Here is an 8,624-nt window from a genome sequence, read left to right on the forward strand (position 1 = left end):
TAATGGATATACATTCAAATAACATTCAATAGGAATGTTCGGAACATAATAGCCTATACGGTTTATTGATGCCGTGGCTAATCTATGTCAGGTCATCAGGATGATGATTAACAATTGTTTAATTTGGTGGTTAGTACCAAGCTTCGAGTATGGCAAATTCGGATAAGGCAAACAACAGTAGCGATACTAATGTCGCATCAAAAGCTATTGATGCTACAAACATAAACCTCAATGTTATTGGAGTTAATCTCCAAGCTGTGATTGACACAACTGTCGGAAAGGCCATGGAAAAGGTCATGAAACAGTTCAAAGAGCCAAGTGCTACTCGCTCCAAATTCCATTCAAAACTACATTCAATTGCTCATGAAAAGAGTTTTGTTCACACTTCGAATGTGAAGGATGAACCAAAGGAGGAGGATAACTCCCAGGAATCTAAGAAAAGAGAGTAAATACGGGCTTAATAAGAACCAATATAAGTTTAGTAAGAAGCCTGTATGAAAGACCTGCTATAAAAGACACTGGGGACAGTGTCGAATAGAACAAAGACCAAAGCAGTGCGGTATCTGCAAAGGAACTGGTCATCAGTCCCATGAATGTAGGGACATAAAGAATGCAGTCTGTTACGGCTGTGGTGAGATAGGCCACATCAGTACTAGATGCCATAAAGCTGCCAAAGAAGGTGCAGCTAAGCCTGGGAAGGCTAAGAAAGGAAATGCCTGAACTCACCTGATGAATGCCAAGAGGCAGTACATGATGTCATCAAGTACATTCCTTATCATCCATCAATGATAATTTCTGCTAAGTATCCTGTTTTTAATACAGGCAATAATAAGTCTTTCATAGACCATAAGCTTAGCAAACTTTTATATTACCCATAAAGTAGAACCTACAAATGAAACCGTAGAGACCATTTCTTCTCTTTCTCGGCAATGATCCTTCTGTAAAATCTAAGAGTACTCTTTCTTTGAATAAAGTATGACAATATATGTTATTTTAATTATTTTCCTCATTGATTTTTATCAACTGCGAGTGCCAACTATGTTTGATAAAAGCGCCATATGAGGATTGGCGTATGCCAATGCATCCCATAGATTGCGTCCATGCCTGATCAGTATGGAGGTTTAATGCATAGAACCACTAAGATATTCCAATGGTCATATAGTATTGAAGTCAGCTAGTGGTAATCAAGGAAGATATCCATTATAGAAATGCCTAAGTAGGCGTCTCTACTTAAGGCATCCGTGCACTCGTAAAACAGATGTGTTATTTGCATGGCACAAGTGGCGGTAAGTTAACCAAAGTCGGGATTTGAGCTATCGCTATCATTTTCGGATAACTTGATGACTTCTCCATAAAACTACCCTGTTTACCTCCTGAGAGGCAAGTGAAATTAGGATTGACATCCTATTAGGAGTCGTATATGTTACAAAAGCTCTATATCGGTTAGCATCAACGGAAATGGAAGAACTGAGAGCTAACCAGATGAGTTTATGAAGAAAGGCTTGTACAGCCTAGCTCATTGTATCAGGAGCTCCAATTATTATTGATAAAGGAAGGAACGATGCAATACGCTTGTGCATTGATTACTGCAACCTAACTAGGAAACGATTAAGAATCATTATTAGCTGCCCAGGATCCTCGATTTGTTCGACTAACCATGAGGGTAGTTAATTCCTTAATATTGATTCGGGTAATAGTTGGAATGACTATCTCACCCTAATTAAGTTCTCCTATAACCAATAGCATTATAAAAGCATCAAGGCCGCTCCATTAAAGACCTTGTATGGGAGAAAGTGTCAAACGTCCGATTGTTGGGCAGGAGTTGGGAAATCCCAATTATCAGAATCTGAGACTGTCCTAAACAGACGACGGATATGAATCCGTAATCGTCTGAAAGCTGCCAGTAATCGGCAGAAGAGCAATGTGAAAGAGAGACACATATCTCTTAAAGTTCCTAGTAGGGAACAAGACTCTATCGAAAATACCAACATGGAAAAGTACGATACATTTCAGTATAAAGGGCAAGTCGAGCCCTGGATAATTAGGACCATTCGAAATCATCGAATGTGTTGGCAGTATAGCTTATAAGCTAAACTTGCCTGAGGAGCTTAGTGAAGTTCACAATGTGTTCTACATTTGTAGCTTAAAGAAATGTCTAGTTGATAAACCGCTAGCAATGTCTCATAAAGACGTACAGATTGACGAAAGCCTGAGGTTTATTGAAAGACCTATATCGATTAAGGGTCGACATGTTAAGAAGCTCCGAAAGGAAGCATGTACCTATTGAATAGGTCAATTGGGATGTCCGTAGAGGTCCCTAATATACTGTGGAAGTTAAGTCCATTATACAACAGAAAGTACTTCCATCTTTTTGAGCAAATCTCGTGGTCTAGATTTCTTTTAAGGGGGTGAGGATGTAACACCTCGTAAAATCGTGTCCAATGATGTGTTGGCACGTGTAATAAACTCTAATAAAGTCAAACGTTGACTATGAGGGACTAATTTCGTCAAAATCGAAAACCTTGAATATAGAAGGATTGAAAGTGTCAACATGCCTAAACTAGGCCTCTGAGTGACCTTATACGGTGTCCGTATTCTCAGACGAACCACTTGTTGGACGAGAGGAGCCGTTTGCGTAATTATTTGAAAGTTTGCACGACGAAGGGTTAAAAGTGTCAACATGTTAATTCTTACCTCTGAGTGACCTTTTAACAAACCGAGAGCTTCATAATGTTTGATTATATTCTCGGTAATGTCTAATATTGTCCATTCAAGACTTTTATGCCAATAAGTGAAGTTACGCGTAAGTTTGTAAGTTAGAGGGGTTAAAAGCGGCAACATGTTTGATTATATCTCTGAATGACCTTTTAACGAAACCGAAGCATTATGATGCGCAATCATACTCTCGATAATGCTTAATATGGGCTACATAGGGCTTTGACGCTATTAAATGATGATACGCACAAGTTTGTGCGTTAAAGGGACCAAAAGCGTCAACATCTGAAACTACGCTTTCGAGTGACCTTTTAAAGGAACCTGGAACTCCGCAATGCTTTATCGTACTCCCTGGCTTGCCTAAGACTGATCACTAATGATATTGTACCTTATATTAACAATATATATGTTTATATAAGGTTTTGGTGCCAAAAATAACAAGAAAAAAAGTTAAAGATGGCACTTATGAAAGACAGGGACCAGAACTGCAATACTGCCAAACTTATTATCTGGGCCAAACGCCCAGGTGGGCCACGAAGGCCTGGGCCGCCCATCTACGCGGGCCGCGAGGCCCATATCTGCAGAAACAAATTTTTTTTATTTTATTCTTTGCTTGTAGCCCACACATACCACCTTTCCTCACATAAACTCGATACTAGGGACTCTCTAATGGTATTGAAACCTGGTAATACACTTGTACTGATCCTAACAAGTCCCTAACACACTTGGCATGATCCAATCTTTACCCAAAAACTATATATAGGCCATAAACCCAACCATTTCATTTGCACCACTTCATTCTATCATCTCTTCTCTCAAATCTGGAGCTTCCTGATCTGAAAGGGAACTCATTTTTAGTAGAAAAGATTGAAAGTTTTTATTAATTAAATTACGCTATCTTGCATAAGACATGTTTAAACATGAATTTTGGCCCAAAACTCATTACCTACTATTAAGATATTATTTTTAGGGATTTGTAGGATTTTTGTTCAGATTACAAACTGACCATATCATTGAGTTCTTGTATAATTCGGTAAAAGACGATAATACCCTTTTCATGCATAAAATGAGATTAACATATGATTTGAATGCCAAACCTTTTCCTACTGATATTATATATTAAATAAAATATTTTGAACACTTAAGACTGATCAAAATCTCAGAGTTTTCATAACATCTTAATTATCGTCAATTAGCGATTTTTACGCTAATTAGGTGCATCGTATGGTTTAAAACCATATTTAACACCTAAGACTTGTTACCTACTGAATTTTTAAATAAATTTTAATATTATTATAGTAGGTATAACTCATGAACTCAGATTTCCAAAAATGTCCTTAAAAGCATATGTGAATGACCAAAATCCCCTTTCGGGGCATAGTTTGGCCATAAATGGTAAACCTCACATATGTATGATATCTTACTGATGTAATGTGATAAAATAAATATTTTTACTAAATGTTTTTGACCAGAGCCTCAGTTTGCTTTAAAACCTCTTTATAAATATTAAAATGACCAAAATGCCCCTATAGAACTTTATTTGGTTTTAATTACTTTTTGGGCATATATGTTAACATCCTACTAATGTATTAACACATTTTAAGTATAATAACATATGGGACTTGTATATAGTTCATTTGGTTGCCCGTTATGCATTTACGCGTTCGGATTGGTTCACGTAACTAGTTTACGTAAGTTTGCCGAAACGGGTTTAACCTTATCGTTTTTGCTTCAAAATCCGGAATGTATTTAGTTTACCCATATTATACAAGTCTTCGTACTTGTTGGGTCTAAATTACATTCTATTCCGGTCATCGCTTAAATCTAGCGTATCATACCGCTTTAGATACTTTAAGCTAGCCGGTCTAAGTCTACTACTTAAATAAGACCGTTAGCATTCTGAATTGGTTATATATTGCCATCACTCCAGACTAGAGCCACCCGGTAAAAGCTACCTGCATTTAGATAGATTGGATACGACTGAGTTATTTTGCTGTGAATCAAGTATTAGCTCAGGTAAATACTTTTAACTTATTTTCCCTTATACAGGCTTGGGATATGGTATTATAATAAAACCACTTGGTCGGGTATGAAATCATTTAATCAGAGTGTGATTAATAAATTGCAGAACCCGTTTAAATCTGTTTTGTTTGATAACATAAGCAATGGGGGTTAATACGACCGTGTCCTGGATATTCTCGGCTCATTTCATTTGAAAATGGCCACGACCTATGCACGGGGTGTAGGCATACACCTAACAGATGCAATGCTAATATAAACCACATGTTGGGGATAACTCCTTTTGTGGGTTCTATAAGTGGTGAGTCGGTTAATCATGATCGGCTTCCAAACCGGCTCCATATGTAAGACAAACATGTAAAAATGTATACAAGATTATCTTAAATAATTGTCACAAGTTATAAATGGTTTGTGCCTTGTGCACTTAAATCAATTTTCATAAACTCTTTTCAAAAGAGTCAGTTAATTGTATTTACCAGTGAATACTGACATATTTTCCAAAGACTAAGTGGCAGGTACTACTCGTAATAGGCTGGGAGATTGCTCGGTGTCGAAATAGAGGATCTTGCAAAACCTTAAAGATGCCTTAAAGTCTGCTAAACTTCAATTTATACATTCTGTAAAGATCCACTTGTGGATTTGATATTACATGCTCGTCTCTAATAAATACTTTGATATTTTCAGACATTTGAGTTTGTAATAATATTTTATATTCCAAGACTTCCGTTGTGTTATTCTGTGTATGTTTGACCATGATGATATCAACTACGTCACGATACTCCCCAACCGGCCCACCGGTAATATGTGGAAATGCACGGGGTGTGACATCTGGTCACCTATAACCACCAATTTTACCACCATCGTACCCTCTCTTCATCCAGTTCATCATCGTCATTTGTTGTCGCTTCCGACCACGTTCACCATTCACCACCAACACCTGCTACCATTCAAACCACCTTCACACCCACCCTAACCCTAAAATCCCCGATTCCAGTAAGCTAGGTTTCAATTCTTTTGAGGAGCTGCATCTCAATTATGTTTTATTACTTTTCCTACCATTAATTTCAAATTATTGCAAGTATATAGGGATGTTCTTTTTTATCCTAAACCCGACCCGAATCTAAAGCCACTCCGAACTAGAGAATACCCGAACCTGAATAACCCGAACCCGAACCTTAAATGTGTCGGTTATCGGGTCACTTTATCCCAACCAAAAACCCAAACAACCCGACCCGAAAAAAAACCCGAAACTCAAAACCTGAACATTTATTATTTTTTTTCTATATATAACATATTGTTAAATGATACTTGAATTTTGGAGATATTTTTTTAGTAGCATGATGATATTTTGTGGAAAAAAATTTTGGGTAAATTACGCTTTTCATCCTTTATGTTTGTATCGGATTGCAATAGATACCCTTTAACTTCAATAATTACAGTCAGAATCCTTTACTTGTAAAACCCATTACATACTACGTCCTTTTCATTAACGGTTGTTAGATTTTCCAGTTAAATCAGGTCATATGCAAAGCATATGAGCGTACTTTTGTAATTTTACCCATTTATACATATAAAAAAAATAAAAACTCTCTATCTCTCTCAACTCTCTCTCTCTCTCTCTCTCTCTCTCTCTCTTTCTCTTAAACACTCTTTCTTTCTCAACTCATCTTCAACAACAACAGAAGTTTCTAATCAGAATATTGCTGTCGATGGGACAATCAAATCGGAACAAAACTTTATCAAATCAAAGCCAAAACTTATCGCAATGGACAGTGTGAAATTCGGAATCAAGATTCCAACATCAACATCAGAGTTAATTCAGAATCATAAATCTGAATAAAAAATGAAAATTGTTCTTCAAGCTTGTTCTTTGTAATCATCTTTCATCGTTTCTACAAAAGCACACAGTGAGTGTGTGAGAGAAACTGATCTTTTCCAACAAACCGATTTCAACACCACCTAACTCACCCACCAGTCCAGTCGAGCACCACAACCCCCATCCACCCACACCCCTGTTGGATCTGCAGCCACCACCCCCGCCGTATAAAAGTCACACCATTCAATCCGACCCCACAACCACCCCCACCACCGTATCTTCTCCCAACCTCTGACCACCACCACGCTCTCTCTCACCCACCCAAATGATATGTGATTTCACAGATCTGATTCAAACGCGATGTAAGGCCAGTGATTCAAAAGAGATTTTACGAATTTGATTCAAAAGTGATTGTACAGATCTTATTTAAATGAAGGGGTTCTTCTGGTTATCGGTGAGGTGGAGCTTGGTGGCCGCCGAATTTGAGGAACCGTCCGAATATGGTGGTTATCAGTAGAGTATGGTTGTCGCCGGAAATGAGGAACTGATAGAAGTAGTTTCGGGTGGCGGTGGTTTTAGCCGGTGATGGAGATGGCGACACGATGGTGGTGGTGGTGGCTGATAGAAAAAGAGAGTTCAGGGAGAGTGAGAGAGAGAAAGTTTAAGAGATGGTTTCTATTGATTCCGAATTATTAAGTTTTGAAAGTTGGTTTTTCTTTTATTTATTTATTCTAAATTATTAAGTTTTTAAATATAGTTTTTGTTTTATTCTTTTATTTACTAAATACTATAAAAATAATTAAGTAAAAAGACTAAACTGCCCCTATTGAATAGACTTAACTGAAAATTTTAACCTAGTTAGTGGAAAAGGACGTAAGGTGTAATTGGTTTTACAAATAAAGGATTGTGACTGTAATTATTGAAGTTAAAAGGTATCTATTGCAATCTGATACAAACATAAAGTACGAAAAGTATAATTTACCCAAAATATTTTCTTTCCATTTTACATCTAAACCCGAAAACCAAATAACCTGGCCCGAACTAACCCGAATAACCCGAATTTAAAATGGGTCTAGTTAATCAGGTCACTTTTCCCTAGTCAAAAACCCGAACAACCTGACCCAAAAAATCTGAAACCCAAAACCCAAAAAAAAAAAAACAAAGAACACCCTTTCAAGTATATTGTTTGTTTTTAGGTGTGTTCTTGTTCCACTGTGACTAGGGTTTTGATTCAACCTGGTAATGTTTAACCATAGTTTTGTTTAGTTGTTCTTGTTAAATATGTTCATCGTTGGGTTGCAACATGTTTTTCTTTTTGGCTAATTCATTGTTTTTGAAAAAAAAAAAGTTTTTTGTTTGAATATGTGGATTTGGTTTTGGGGTTTTAGTTAGAGATCGGATTGGGTCGGTGAAAAGGATTACCAATGAAACGTCAATGTATACATGGGTTCTTCTGACTTCATCTAATAACAATTTATCGATCAAATTCCTAATTTAAAAAAAAAAACAAGTTCATGAAAATATCAATTTGAAAATTTAGGGTTTATGCAAGGTATTGTTACAAACTTACAATATGAAAGCAAAATTAGGGAAAATTAGAAGGATCTCATGAATGATTGGTTGAAGGATGAAGATTGATGATACAACGTCGTTGTTTAAAAGTTCTAGTTTTCTTACTATGTAGTGGCGGTTGTTAGTGGTGGTGGGTGGTGGTTGCAGGTGGTGCGGGTGGTGGTTGCAAATGATGTGGGTTGGTGGTTTTGCATGTGTTAATAATAATAATAGTAATACACCTTGAAATGAAGTTAATAAGACGAACATACCCTTGGCAACAAATGATCAACAAACGAAATATGTACCCAGGGACTTAGATGGCAAGAATCAGTAACCCCAGGGACTCAATAGACCAATAAAAAAGTTAGGGGCTTAAGGTGCAAATTCGTATAAACCACAGAGACGCAAGTTGCGGTTTATCTTATCTTAAAATATTATTTTATAATTACTAAATTTTTATTATTAATTATCTGATATTTTCTTTAATCAATCAGTGTGTAATATATAGGTTCTAACCTGG

This window comes from Helianthus annuus, chromosome 9 (assembly GCF_002127325.2).
Source record: "Helianthus annuus cultivar XRQ/B chromosome 9, HanXRQr2.0-SUNRISE, whole genome shotgun sequence".
NCBI lineage: Eukaryota > Viridiplantae > Streptophyta > Magnoliopsida > Asterales > Asteraceae > Helianthus > Helianthus annuus.